At 32.2% G+C, this 16439-nt stretch overlaps 1 protein-coding gene across 2 annotated transcripts in view; it reads left to right on the top strand.

Moving 5' to 3' along the window:
- The window catches only part of LOC131848036 (chitooligosaccharidolytic beta-N-acetylglucosaminidase), a 49966-nt gene that overhangs the window by 13177 nt on the left and 20350 nt on the right, over nt 1-16439 (top strand). Inside the window, exon 1 of one of the 2 annotated variants that reach the window (XM_059197788.1) lies at nt 5090-5572. The exons of the other annotated variant lie outside the window; for it this stretch is intronic. The gene's annotated coding sequence lies outside the window, so the exon portion shown is untranslated. Of the gene's footprint in view, nt 1-5089; nt 5573-16439 lie in introns of those variants that run through there. 2 annotated transcript variants of the gene reach the window in all.

Below are 16439 nucleotides of genomic sequence, written 5' to 3'. Positions count from 1 at the left end.
CTAAACGCATCACTTGATATGCCTATATTTAGCTGGGTACATTTTAATAAAAAGAATTAAGGTCTATGTTCCAACTGTCTTTCGAATGAAATTTGTTTTGTATCGATGTTTTTATACATAAATTGATAGTCACAATGATAAATATATACCTAATATATGTACAAAGTTTTTGATATAGACCATATTTGACCTCGAATCGTTTTTCGTGTTTCATTGAGTGTAAGAAATAAAATATGAATAACTGCTTTGATAACACCCTAATACTTAATAAAAGGCCAAACCTATGCATTTATCGGCGATTTTACTATCTATAGCCCAGTTTAACACCATTAACCTGTTAAGATATAACGTATATACCTAATAGATTTTTAATGTATATTGCACGTTTTCAGGTACCGTACTGGTACCTGATAACGACTGGTACCTGGTTGCTATGAAAACTAACAATTATGCTGCATGTTATGACGAAAATAGCAGGTATAACATATAATAAAAACATTTTTGGTAACACTTATAGGGATCTTAAATAACAATTAGCTAGAGGGCGAAACTGCGGGACGCAATAGAATTACTTTCGGCTAAAATTATAAAGAGTAAAGATTATATTTTTGTTTATGATTAATATGAATAAGCACAAAACATACTCAACCATTCTTATTGTTTTTTTTTATACACAAAAACCACTTTATTAGCGAGTAATTTGATGTAATATTTTATTTTCATATAGTATAAGAGATCGAAGTCTCTACAATAAATTGTACTCGAGTGAAGTTGTGATGTATTACTAGTATCATATAAAGATAACTTAAGTGGCTGAGATCAATTGAATCATTATGCCGTCTGAGCATGCAATTGACCGTGATAAAAGGGAATATTCATATTGAATTGTTAACGAATGTTATTAACGAATTGCAATCGAGTTCTGTCTTATTGAGAGAGATTATTAACTATTATGTATACTAGCTATCCCGCACAATTTCGAGTGCATCACACTTGCTTGACATTCATCATTATATTTCGCCCAATTTATATATTATATTTTTAAATCTTATTATAATCTATATGTTATTAATAATAACAAATCATTAATAATAAGTTTTATCAAAATTCGTTCAGCAGTTTATGCATGAAAGTGTAACAAACATCCATACATCCATACTTACAAACTTTTGGGTTTATAATATTAGTAAGATTAAGAGTTTATTTGTATACTTTTTTAGTTTGATGATATGGCTATGTTATCAAGTAAAGATCTTTATATTGTGTTATTTATGTATTCACACTTTGGTGAGTATTGTTACATGACATTATATTCTCCGTTGGTTTTTTCAGGTACACCTGAACTAAAAAAAAATGTAAAGTTTATTTTGCATAATTTGAACTTTTTGAGTTAATGCTGTGTTGTGCTTATATCAACACATCATCGTTAGGAAAAATAAATAAAAAATAAATAACCTATTAATTAGAAAATCGATTACGGCTTCGATCTTGTGAATTATGGTACCTACTCATATAAAGATATTTAATGTGGGAGGCGGATTTTCTTAAAGCCATTGACTCTACATTAAAAATATGACTAATAAGGCGTGCGGCCCATTATTTACTAACACAACTTCTATTAAAAATAATTTGAATTCTATACAGATAAATAAATATAAATTAAAGAACTTTTAGTGCATATTAGATATAAATAATTCAATAAAAATAACAAAAAAGATTTAATATTTATGTACCTACTTAAAAGGAAACCGAGATAGACTTTGCATGCGCTACCTCACCTATTTCATATATCAAACAGGTTGCTTGGTAAGCTTATGGGGTGATATTCGGCAGTGAAATTACAGGGCATAAGGCATCATAGTGCTTCGGTATGGCAACATACGAGGGTTTAATCAGGATGTAACTTACGGGGTGCTCTTCATGTATATAGGCGCTGGTTGCAACCACAGACAACATAATATTGTTGCAATTAATCATCAGATGGGCCGTTAACTTGTTTAACATTCTAGTTACAAGAGAAATTTTATTACCATTATAATTGTGTTTAACAGTTTCTTGTCATAATGTAATTTAAATTCATTCAGTTGTTTAGAGTTAATGAATGACAAATAAATAGCTTCTCTAATATATTATCAAGATTACCATAGGAAAAGTAAACTTGCTTCGTATCTTTTACATTAATATTACTGTGGGTACAAAAGATTTGACCTATAAATACCTACCTAGACGTCATATGTTATGTAAGAACTATAGGTACAGATAACCATGGAAATGCGGGGTACTTATTATATGACCGTGATTTTTCTTTGATTATTACCTAATCAAAGAAAAATGATGATTACAGCGTCCTGGCTAACTTGTTTGCCTTTTGTAGTCGTAAAAAACCCATTTACTACTAAATGAGCTGGCTGACGTATTGTTGCTTGGCTTATTTAAATATTAGTTGACAGTTATTGTATCTGGTTTAGAAAACTCTGTGGAATGTAATTGTATGTAATGGTTTACAGACAATGGCTTTTCAAATAATGTTTTCGCTTGCATGCAACTAACGGGATTTACGCAACAGATCGGATTAGATAGCAACATGCTATGGGAGTTTAGTGTAACACCATAGCATTGTGAGTACTCAAAGGTAGACAGCAGAATACGTATACCTATAACATCTATACTACAATGATAGGGTACATTGGTTTGCGTTAATTTGACCTAGGTTTGGTTCTCGATCGAGCTTATTTAGAAATTGCCTTTCCAAAAATATCGCAGATTGTTTCGATTGAGTTGCGGCTTTCAGATGATGTTGTGAAGCGACCTTTTTGTTCATACAACAACTTGAAGAATATAAAGTAATGTTTTGAAATTAGATTGGAAACTCTATACATTATGCCAATACAACAGTAGGTAGTTTCAGTTTACCCACATTACACAATCACATGTAATTACATAGCTCTATTGTTAGTGCTGTGCACGATGTCAATTTAGCAAAAACTGAGGTTTTACAAACAAATAAACATTTAGAAAACAAAATTAAGAATGTCATTTATAAGGTTGGTTGTATAAGTAGTAGAATATATATAATAAGTGACAGTTAAATAATTAAGTTCAATAATTAATTAATTTCAAATACGAATTACAATATATTGTAATGCTCATAATCACAGAGGGGAGGTCCTATAAGCTCTCAGTATCAAATTTAAGGTGAAGATTATTATTCTATTATTTCGTTCATTATTCATATTTTTATTATCATTGAGTTAGTTAACAATATGAATTATCGAATTTCTTTTTAATGACCCTTAGATTAAATAATCTATTTTTGTAGGTCTCTAAGTGTGAGTAGTACCTAAACTGTAATTAAACCCTCGTATGATATATCATTACAATTAAGTAGTAGATACCACTAAAAGAGTAAGTCTCTGACATAAAATATATTTTATTGGAACAGAATAGAATTAAAAAAGCTTTATGAGTTTCAAAGCCATGACTACTGTTCACACTTCACAAAATACGTGTTTTTTATTTATTTGTACTACGCATGTTATTGAGCTCCAGATTATTTCAACAATAGAAAAGCGTTGTTTATTATGAAGTCTCTTTTTCTATGTATATATTTTTAAATTATAACATTTTGGGAGTGTGGGTGTACCGAGGTGTGTCCTATTTTATTTGTTGAAGCTGAAGATTTTGGCTTCGTACCGGACGATTGACGTCATAGAAAGTGAAGGGCTATTCGCGTATTACAGTCTATTAATAAATCGAATTACAGATATAAAGGTGAATAGATATCTATCTCTAGTAAGTACCCATCGCAGCGACGTAGTTAAAGAACATCTTCTGATCGATCAGACAGTTTACAATTAATACGTTTATATTATGTTATATACGTAGAGATATTGTAAAGCTGGATATATAAGTAAAATGATACATTTGAGTAAAGTTGAAAACTTTAAAATAGTTATAACATTTCACTTTTCTTAAAAATAAGAACCAATTGAACACTCCTAGATGATTACAAGATCTATCAAGAAAGATATACCCTAAATACCTACAGAATCTTGGATCGCTTCTCTAAAGTTACAAAAGAGTACACTTAATTTACCTTATATACCTACTACACCCTTATACGACACAAATAGATATACACTACGACATAATGTATGTGATAAAGCACAGTAAAATCCGTTCTATAGTAGGCATCACCACTGGTTAAAGTGATTTGGACTCATACACTCATTTGAACTATGAGTTCTGATGATTGATTCATTTACAAATCTGAGACGACGATTTACTTGAAGCCTGCACAGAGTATTGCTATAATAGTAATTATTATAATGTAAAATCTTCGCAACAACTATGTGAGGCAAAAATAGTACCTACTTTTGCAGGCCTATTTTTATTATATTTGTAACTTCGAGTTTGGTAAGTTAACTTCAGTCTTATATCAAACGCAAAAGTTATCGTAAAAGCTTTTTGCACTGAACCTCTTCAGAATAGATGGACATTAATTTATAGTATATGAATATATGTAAATGTTTACTATCATGTTATTATGCAGCATTAAATTATATGTATATAAAAGTAAAGTTTCCTAACTCACACATTTAGGTACAATAGAACAAATATCTACGTAGGTATTCGTAATGTATGCTCTTTTATTTTTAATGCTTTTGATATTCTATATTGTGTGTACTGTAATGAATAATAATAATATTATGTATCTAAAAATACTCACGAACTGATGACTAATAACAATAATTTTATTGATACTGAATGAAATATTAATGTTGCGCTGAGTAGGAAGGAAAGCGTAATTCAAATAATAAATTAGATAAATTACAGAATGTATATTTGGTATTATTTATCTTTTCTATGGAAATATTTTTATTCTGGGAATACTGTTACTAATATAAAATGTACGGATAGAAGGAAACAGTTTAAATTTTGCATACAACAATAAAGTTCAAGGCAATAGAAAGGCAGCTGCTAACTATACTGCGAAACTATGTTTTAACTCTGCAAGCGGTTAGCGGATCTCCCGCCAAAACATATGGCCGAACTGAACAAAGTAGCGCCTCAGTCGTCCAATCAGAGCGGTTCGCGCCCTACGTTCGCTCGCGCGTATTTATCAAAATCTGGATAATGAACCGAAATCGGTGGCGAACTCTAAATAATAATAATATTACTTAAAAGTAATCAAATAGACAGCTCAATCAAATCGTCATTAGCTTTCGTACAGCGAACACATCGTGTAAAGTAAATATCGTACTGTTAATATAAATTCGAAAAACAAAAAAGCAAATCTGCGATACGGGCCGGTTTAGTTCCTTGGCCAGGTATTGAGTTAAAAAAAGAAATAAAAAATGTGCGTTCCAATAATCCAGTATGCATAACTCTTGATTTTTTAATTCTGAACACTCAAACATTTTTATAGAGAACATATTTTATGGGTGTGTGTTAAATATCCCAAACTTTCAAAGCCGTCAGTCGAGACAGAAAGTGACAGTTGTGTGCTAGAAAAGTGATCCTAAATAACATATCTACTATAGAAAGGCATTCATAATATACGATTAACGAGGTAAGATTTTGAGCAATGAATTCCCTAAAATCTATTAAATTGAATGGCAACCTATCACAATTATTATTTTAATATACATAATTAATATTTTATAAATATTTATTTTAATATATTATTATTGGTATTTTTAAGGTGATATTTTATATTTATTATTGTGAATCCGTTTTGAATATTCCAATAGAGAGCCAACATTGTTATTAAATGGGTCGCATTGTATCCAAAGAGATAAATAACACCCACATAAATAATCTAAAATGTGATAACATGGTCACTGTAAATATTTTTTTTAACTAAATGTAAATACTTAATTTGGTTGTGTCTACTCGTAACTCATAACTAAGTAAGTTATAAGTTACGAGTAGATTAATATAAAACAGTAATTTTATAAATATTGTTTTTTCTTATTAAAATAATTATAATGTTATGGACGTATGGATGAAAAACAAATCGGTTCTGCAAACCTTTTAACTGATTAAACCGTTTTAAAAAATTGTCTGGAATTTATATATGTGTACTTTATATTAATTCCATATAGATTTTGACGATTATTCCTGCAAGAATTGAAGCTTGCATCCATGACACAGGCTTGTTGGTCTTTTAATAATAATAATCTTATCGCATTTTGTAGAACAAAATAACTAAGAAGGTTGGTAGAACCTATTTATATAGAGATTTTTTATAAAACGGTTGCACGAGCTTAAGTACTTTGGGGTCCAATTATTGTGATGAATAAAACTTATACAAATATACCTATGTATATGGGTGTCGTGTTAGCTTGAAAAGTATTATTATTTAATAAGTTAGCTTAATATTAGTGTATTTCTTGTCATGTTAGCTAATTATTTATTATTATCTACTTACTTAATTAATATCACGTAAATTTAGTTAGGTTATTTAGTATCTAACTAAATTTACGTGATATTAATTAGATATTTATATTGTTTATATTATATATTTATTGTTTTACTATAAAATTATTTTGAATAGTAAAATCGATCGATAATATTAATCGATCATATAACATTATTAAAAATAAAATCTTCCCAATCTTTATGAATTATAGCTAATCCTTATGCGTAAATATTTATGTGTTATTATTATATCATTAATAATAAAAAGATTGTGTTCATTGCACCTAATTATGTGCTCGTGTTGTGTTTTCTGCATTCCCAGTGATTATTTTTAATCAGCTTAATTAAAAATTTAAGCCGGGTGACGGCGGCTGGCTAAGCACGTCTACAAGGTCACTGGGTCGATTCTTGAACATGATAATATATGAATCGAGCTATTCTTAATTTATGTCCGTACATAATTTATTGTTTGGTTTCTCGCAATGCAAGGTCTGCGGACTTGGTGCTACAATGTTGTAATTACCTACTAACTATAAGTCTAGTACCTACTGTATAATGTAGTATTGATACCTACATATGATAACACGTATATGATATGGAAATATGTCTTTAATAATTAAAATATATACTTACTAGATATCTGTATTAGAAAAAATATATATTTAAGTATTTTTATCAGTTGTCATAATAGACGCTCTGTGTGAAATGTCCTGGGTTATTATCATTACTTACATATATATCTGTGCCTCTGTGGTCATTTATGATCAATGCGTAGTTGTCTCTTGCCGTCTAGATTTTGATAAGCTTGATGATTTTTTCTTTTTAAAAATTAATACGATAATCAAATAACCAAAGAAAGTTAATGGGCACAAAAAAAATATTAAAATAAATGGATGGAATATAGTGAACAAATTGGATATACATATATACTCGTATGTAATGACTCGTATGTCGTAAGTGTGGTTCCCTTACATACGAGTATATCCTATCCACATAGTACATATTATCATACTATAACAGAGAATTCTGTTCTGTGAAGTGATCAAAACAACGCAACGCAATCGCTTTTAATTTAAACAACATCAGCGAAATGTTAGCATGTCAATCGTTATGTTTACTACAACATTGATAGTTAACGATATCTCTGATTACCAGATCTGGCTTAACAGTAAAGAAAATAGTTATTCTAAAGATATAATAAAAAATAACTGAACGATATATAAGTAAACCTAATATATGAAAAAGAATCCAAAACATTATTAGAATTTTTGTCTGTTTGTGAAGTCTCAGGAACGGCGTAACTGATTTGGCTGAGACTGTAACTAATGCACTCACTTACTAAGTGAGTTTAGTGTTTGTTTTATTAGAAACCTATGAAGTCGCGGGTTCACTTAATATATGAACATATCTAATAATATCTATAGGTACTTAAACTTCTGCATGCAATGTAGGTATTATGATTTTTACGTAGTAATGCAGCGTGACCATGAGTTGTTCATCCGTCTGATACAGTCGAGATAATTGACTTATAATAGCAACTACATATATTATGTAGGCATATATATATTATGTTATATAATGGTCAATATGATAAGGCAGGCCACTGAATGTAAAATATAACTATCGCATATCGTTAACCTACACTTTACTTTATTAGTAATAATGGCCCTATTGCTAATAAGTCAACCTCCATACGATTGCTGGGAAACTCCTGGAAACCGTCGCGGTGTAAGGTGATTTCATTACTACATATATACTAAGTAACTTAAAATAAATGAAGATAGGTAGATATAAGATATGATTTATTGAGAGCCTCGCGAGCCTTTTACTAGTGATATCTACCCTTGTGATAGTGAGTTAAATCTGGACAACAACAAAAACAAAACTTGTGTGTTAATTTATATTTCTGGCTGATTTTCCGGTGAAGGGAGCACCGATATTAAACAAAAAAAAAACTCGAGAGATAGTACTTGCCTCGCCTCTGCCACCTAGAATTCAAAATATACTGAGCGAAATGTGGGCATGTCAAGTGTTGTCCTCATCACAATATCGACAATTAACAATGCATTTGACTGCCTCTTACAATTACAGTCATAATGGTATGTATGTATGTATGTATGTAAATTGACTGTTAGATAATATATTTTTTTATTTTCTTATTCAATAATAATAATTTCTAAACGAAACGGTTCAGTGAGGGTAATCAGATTGCGGCTTTTATAAAAAAATATTTTAGTGTCCTGTCAATCTACTTAATATCTGTACGTTTCCAACTAAAGTATCGTAAAGTGGTAATGACTACTAGTGTGATACTATCGTATCGCTTCTTTAATGATCTGAAACTATGTCCATCTTGATTACCTATGCTAGTTGGATTAAAAGTATGGTAGGTATACATACTGGAGCAATGTAATCTGAGAACAATATACTATTGTTCTAAGAATATAATAATAAAAGATTTCAGTGTCAGAGATGTTTAGAATTACAATAGCTTGTAAATTCCACGAAATCGCGAAAGTTGATATAACAATTCAAGATATAAATCGGATGTGTAATTATAAGCTCTTGTGATGAGACAGCTTTCCGAATGAGCGATGGATTAAAAAAATAAGTATGATTATTCAAAAGTACATAAATTAAGTTTATTACAATAAAGGATTTTCTATTATATTCTAAGCAATAAGAGAACGATCGGGATCTTAATTATTAAATATATGTTTTAAAGCCTATGCCTACTAGAAAATGGATACACTTTTTACAACACAAGATTTGAAATGAGTAGGTAATTCCTAAGGATACTTAGGAATTGTCATAGTTAATGAAACAATGTCTATATTGTGTCATTGACTGATAAATATATCAGTTACTTTGTTGGATTAACAAGTCGTCATTACCAGATTACAGTAGGAAGTATGTACGATTAATCATACTTTTACAATAGCTACTGATGTAAAAATAAAAATATTGTAATGGAATATTAACCCAAATGGCATTAATATAGATTCACGCTTTATAATTTTTTGTAGAGGTCATTTGGCCCGCCTGATCGTGATAGCAAGATGTTAACCCTTAACTGTACTTTACTAACACTATGAAAGTAAAAGGTTTTTGTAAATCTTTATATTTTAAAAATATGGAGATACAAATATTATTTTTAAAAAAGTTTTCTTTACAAATCCTGAGAATAATATATATAGCAATAATAAGATTTATACAAATATATAAATCTCTGGATATTCCAAATGAGTGAATTTTAAAAATATACACCACTATACTAATGTGTGCGCTTACATTTTCTGTACTTAGATATTATGTAACAACCAGTAACTTAATGCACGTGACTTGCAAATACAAATAAATATTTTTAATATGATATGTGTTACACGTACGTCGTACATATCAAGGTAGAATCGATTCATAAAGCGTGAAACATTATTTTCAGTCTATTCCCCAAGCTTCAGGGTCGTTACCACCAGAAATACTAGCGCTCTTCAGCCTTCTGAAGCTGTAGTGAAGGACTGTAGGTAGATTTAGTCGGACGTCATCCTGAATTGTATCTGTCTATCGTATGTGTGCCGTATCTCTGTTCCTTCTTTATTCCATATAACCTACAATTATGCATATCTCCAGATTTGCAATACATATTTTTAAACTGTAATAGGCAATATTAATAATATATTGGTGATACCAATGGTACCAATAATCTCATGATAAATAGGTATATAGGTACCTCTCTCAACGATTCGATTAGGTTGCACTAGCGGCGTCACGATTCCAAACAGATTATAACTTTCAAATATACTCGTAAAATGCATAGAATTCAGTGATAAATACAAGTTATTGAAGTCGCTGGCGGAAGACCCAAAAAAAACCAATTTTTATAAGTAAACTAAATTTAATTCTAAAAATTAATTATTACAATTATATAGGTGTCTTCGGATCGATGTGTGATCCGTAAGTGCAATTATATAAAATTAAAAATCAGGGAAATGGGTATTATTGCTGTGGGGACTAAAATGCTGATTCGACGCAGGTGGTTTTCTCGGTAGCGCACCTTCTTGCGTCATGCTTGGTGGTCCGATCCGATCGCCGTTGAGGATGTGTCGTAATACTTGCTAGGTATCTACTATAACACCTCCCCGTTCAGATTAGCAATTATTTTTGAAGCTTCAGCTGAGAGAATATTGCGAACATCTCGATACTGGTAGGGGTTTCAGTTTCAGGGGGCAGTTCTTCAGGTGTACCTTGATTAGTCTTATATTTCCATACTGTAATTATTATAAGACAGCCCAATATAATGATGTAAAGTGGAATCGTAGTATGAAATAGGAACGATTTTGAGGTTTGCTCGTGTGTAGGATACTGCAAGATCACCTTGTGCTGAATTTCATGAAGTCTTGTAAGGTCTATTGATTTAAGATTTACATGAGGTATTTTATGGTCATGGAGTTGCATATTCTGGGAGAATTGCAGTATCTTCATAGGTTGTCCTTCCACTCTATTATTAATGTTAGTTATGGTGAATTCCGGGGTATAAAGAAAGCAGTTTACTGGGATTGTTGCGAGATAACTTCCATTCAGAATACTGTAAGTTTCTTTTCCACATAGTGTATGAATTGTAGTAGCATTGGGGAATGATATTATATAGTGTCTCTCATCTAGCTCTTCCATAGCCACTTTAGATAGGTTAACTGTTGCTACTTCGCAGACTGGGTCGATAGATTGCTTGAATATAAGATTCTGTATGCAGTCAGGATGCTGTCGAAGTTGATGATCCATCTTATCTCCGCAGACATACCAATTTTCATACTTCGGGCATTCTGCCTCTATATACACATAACCTTTCCTGTTAGTTGCAATCAATGGATAAGGAGGAATGAGGACCTGCTTATATTTATTGGGAGCTACAGCCAACTTGTATAAATCGTAACTATCTGAGGAAAATATGGGTATTTTAAAACTAATAACTATCTGATTATCTGAATAATAGAAACCTGGCTTAATTATATCGTAGTATACCCTAAGTTCTAAGTTTAATATTCTATCCTTACCATAAATCTTAACTAACTTCTGGACCATTTTGTTTAAAGTATCGATTTTAATCATAGAATGATGCATAGAAGAAGCGCGAATGAAAGCTAATATATTTTCGATTCTAAATAGTTCATTTAATACGTCGTCTATATTTTCAGTTATAATTGCTAAGTATTGAGCGAATTTAGCGTATTTTATTAGGTCGTTATCTGAGTGAGCATCGTTATCGTATAACAGCTGCAAAGTCTCGTTAATTTTTACCTGATTTTCAACTAATTTATTAACTATATCCGTATGTTGAGCCATCCACTCCTTACTGAGGCTGATATGACTTTCAAGCTCATGATTTACTTTTATGTCATTACTTTGGAGAATTTTGATAGCATTGTCATACTTAATAGCGTCAGATTGATCTAGGTTTCCCGTGATACTTTTTATTATAGAGCCTATACCATCGACGAGACCTCTCCGTACACGCTTTGGCTGTAATGTATCTAACTGATCTTTAACCTTACATAATTTATTAGATAAATATTCTATTTGAAGTTCGTATACTATGTATGTATCATTAGTTAACATAATTTTATAATCTAATAGCTGGTTCTGTACTAATTCTAACGTATTACTAATATTATCTAATTGTACGTGCTGTAGAAACGTATGGTAATGGGTTATAAGCCTTGTTGTTCCAAGTCGGAATGGTAGCAGTCCAGGACCATCATCGAGACTCTCAAGTGTTATCTCCTGATTGATCTCTTGAGGAGTTATCAAAGGAGCAACCAGGATCAGAAGCACCCTGTAACAATTGGGCACTTTTAGGGGTTCTCTTTAATCTGCGTTTTGCGACGGGTCCCTTTTTCTTTGAGGTATATATATGTATAGGAAGATCGGCAAGAACTGTATCCTGACTATATCTAGGGGCTATTTTCTGACGGCTAGCTAATGGGTTACTAATATATACAGTTTGTTGAGGTTGATATTCAAATTCTGGCTCTCTATTTTTATTACGATTTTCCATTATACGGGTGCGGCTTTCCAGCGATGCCTCTCCTATTGTGTCGTAAACTAACTGCATTCTTTCTCTATGATTTTGTATATACTGTTGAAATAGGTGCCTACTTATATCCATGTCGAGAGGATCTCGGGGATCTAAATGGCCTGTTATAATATCATAAGGTCTGCATTTTGTAAAAGAATGTATAGAACTATTATAGGCTAAAATAGCATACGGAACTAGATTAACTACGTCCTCGTCGTTATGTTTTAATTTGAGGATACGTAAATGTTCTAATAAAGTACTATGGAATCTCTCTACTATTCCATTATCATTTGGGGAATGCGGTAAAATCTTATGATGATTTATTTTATGCAAAACAGTAAATTCATTAAATAACATATTTGTAAATTCTGTGCCGTTATCAGATACTATCGATAACGGTAGACCATGGTGTGTGCAGAATTTTAAAAGGGCTTGTAATATACTAATAGCTGTGCTATCCCGTATGTGGTATGCCTGTGCATATTTAGAAAACACATCTACGATAGTTAAATATTTTTCATGATGTATGGTGAATAGGTCTATATGTACTACTTCAAAGGGCTTTGTAGCAGGTGGAACTATACGGAATTGTGGTCGTATAGGATTACGATCGTATTTGGCTTGACCACAAATGGCACAATCATTAATTATTTTTGTTACTTGGTCCTTCATTTTAGGCCAGTAGTAACGTCTTGATAGAGCTAAGTAGCACTCATTAATGCCGCGGTGATTAGTTTTCCCTTCATGATAATTTTTAATTATATCCTGTTGTCTTAAGTATTCTTTTACATTCTCAACTTCAGACGTAGTCAATACAAGTTGCATCGCAGAGCTTTTAAACTTATTTTGAATAATTGGTACTATATCATACATTGCTAACCGTGGGTTAATAAATAGTGCGGTTTTAATTTTAGGATTAACATATTCTTTCATAATTTCTACGATATCGCTTTCTAAATTTGTCTCGGATACTTGAGCAGATATCCTTGTGTGTGTTTCAAAAGGCTTCGATGTGGTAGCACGCTTTCTGATGTCACTAACTACGGTAATGACGAGCTGTCTATGAAATTTATTCAGTGGTTGGTCAACTATTGGAATCTCTAATATTGGGTTTTCTCTACTAGTATGAGCAGATAGAGTAGATGAATTTGAAAGAGGGCGTTCAGATGGGTTGACAACCAGTGAATTAGCTTCCTCGTTGTGAATTTCAATACGAGAAAGGGCGTCGGCGTTAGTATTATTTCGTCCCTTTTTGTAAACTACTGAAAAATCGAACTCGGATAATTTTAGCTTCCAACGAATTATTCTCGAGTTCGGTTCCTTCAAACTCATTACCCATTGGAGGGGTTTATGGTCCGTGACAATTTTGAATTTACGACCAAATAGATACGGCCTAAAATATTTAGTCGCCCAGACAATAGCAAGAAGCTCCTTTTCAATCGTACTATAGTTCTTCACTGTCATATAGGGCTTCACTGTCATTAAGGGTACGCGATGCAAAGCAAATGGGTTTGTCTGAACCTAATGTACCCTGGGACAATATCGCGCCTAAAGCTATATTAGATGCATCAGTCGTTAAAATGAAGTCTCTTGCAAAATCCGGGTACTGTAAAATCGGATCGTTAGTTAAGAGAGTTTTACACTTCTCGAAACAACTAACATATTCTGAATTAACTGTTACCTTCCTACCTTTTTTCAGACATGTCGTTAATGGTTTAGTAATAGTAGCGAAATCGGGAATAAACTTTCTGTAATATCCAACCAAACCAAGAAATTGTTTGATTTCTTTCGGTGTTTTTGGAAGAGGATAGTTCTGAATAGCTGTAATTTTGTCGGGGTTTGGTTTAATTCCATCCTTGGTGATTATATGCCCTAAATAAGCGGTTTCAAGCTTGAGAAATTCGGATTTATCCATCTGGATTTTAAAATTCGATTCTCGTAGTTTTTGAAATACCTTGTCAAGATTGATCATGTGTTCCTGGAGAGAGGTACTGAATACAATGATATCGTCTAAATATACTAAGCATACAACGTTTTGAAGGTCCTTAAGAACATTGTCCATTACCCGTTGGAAAGTAGATGGGGAATTTTTTAAACCCATGGGCATGCGTAAAAATTCATAATGTCCGTTCTCAACGTTGAATGCTGTTTTAGCAATATCACTGGGTTCCATCTCGACCTGATAAAACCCACTAGCAAGATCTAAAGTAGAGAAGTATTGACAGTTTCCGAGTTTATCTAGAACATCTGTAATATTAGGAATAGGGTACTTATCGTCATATGTTTTTTCGTTTAATTTTCTGAAGTCTACTACTAATCGCCATTTAGTTTTACCCGAAGCGTCAGCCTTTTTGGGTACGACCCAAATAGGTGAGCTCCATGCAGATTCTGATGGTTGGATAATACCCTGATCTAACATCTTGCCTATCTGATCTCTAACTTCATCCCTATGTACGTATGGGTACCGGTAATTCTTTCCGTGCACTGGTATTTCGTCCGTAGTCCTAATTTTATGTTTAACTTTATTCGTAAAAGTTAATGATTCTCCGTCAATATAAAACACATCCGCATATTTAGTACATAATGTTTCTAAGTTAGCGCGTTCCTCCGGATTTAAATGATCTGTGCGTAGTCGTGAGAGGACTTCTTGTACTCGCGAGGGTAACTGCTTAGTACGGAATGATTCCATGTTATATGTTTCAGCTTGAATAGCACGATCCATGGAAAATATTATATCATGATTTGTTGGGTTTGCAATTTCAACAAATCCGCGACTATTTTTTACCATAGTTACACAGTCACTAACGATACAATTAGAAAAAAATTGTTGCTTAATAAAAGCTTCACCGTCTTGTAAATTAATTGGAAGTCTTAGCAATTTCTTTGAATAAGCAGGAATAACATCCTCGTATAAATTAACGTTACAAGAATTATATAAATTAATGGGGATACTACTATTACGGGTTTTAAGTAATTTATTTTTAAGATCAATATTTGATTCTAGTTGTTCCAGTAAATCATATCCAATTAAACCATCAAAAGTTTTGTGAAATTTATAAATGAATAATTTCATTCCATCTGGCTCCCTAAACTCTTTAAAGTAAGGAATAGTAATAGAATAATTATGTCTAGACGTAGTATGGGCATTCGTTACTTCAAACGGTTCATAGTTTAAGTGAACATTATAGAAAAATCGGTCTACAGCTTCTGGAGATATGAATGATTGATTCGCTCCAGTGTCTATAAGAAATTTCATAGGTGGATTTGAAATTTGTATAAATGGTAATTGCCTTTGAGTGTGCATATTAATTTCTATTTTGATTTTTCTGATTTCCCCCGCTTGGGAAAATCCTGCTCCTCAATAGAACTTGTTGAAGGTTGAGGATCCGCAGGGTAAGTATGATCCTCATTCAAGTTATTAAAATCTTGGTCGTTATAATTAAAGTAATCCGTCTTATTTTCTAAATCATAATTATGTTCGAAATAATAGTTATCATAATCGTAGTATGGAGAAAAATCGGTATAGTAATAATAATCATTATAATTATAGTCAGAACATTCATTCATATTCATATCCCTAGTCTTAAAATAGTTCGATGGAGGCGGATTTCCATGTCTATGCCAATCATGTCCAGTTAATTGACCCTGTATAGGTCTTTCCCTAGCGACATAATGGCTTACACCACTCATGGGTTTAGGCCCTTGAGTTTGCGGAGCTTGCCTTGAAGGTAATTGAAATTTATTAAATTGAGGGTTATAATTTGGGGGTGTTGACCTAAATATTTGTTGTGTGCGTGAAGGTATACCTGGAGGTAGAGCTTTCCATGGTTGTTGCATGGGCGGTGATTGCCACTGATGCAAAAGAGGTGGTCGTACTAAGGAATTGATCGGCTTATAAATAGGCATAGTACTAGATGGTAAGGCCAAAGAAGACGGTTTAGGT

Source organism: Achroia grisella, unplaced genomic scaffold, assembly GCF_030625045.1.
Source record: "Achroia grisella isolate CSIRO2021 unplaced genomic scaffold, CSIRO_AGI_Agris_v1 utg546, whole genome shotgun sequence".
NCBI classification, from domain to species: Eukaryota; Metazoa; Arthropoda; class Insecta; order Lepidoptera; family Pyralidae; genus Achroia; species Achroia grisella.
This window is presented reverse-complemented; position numbering and strand designations above follow the sequence as displayed.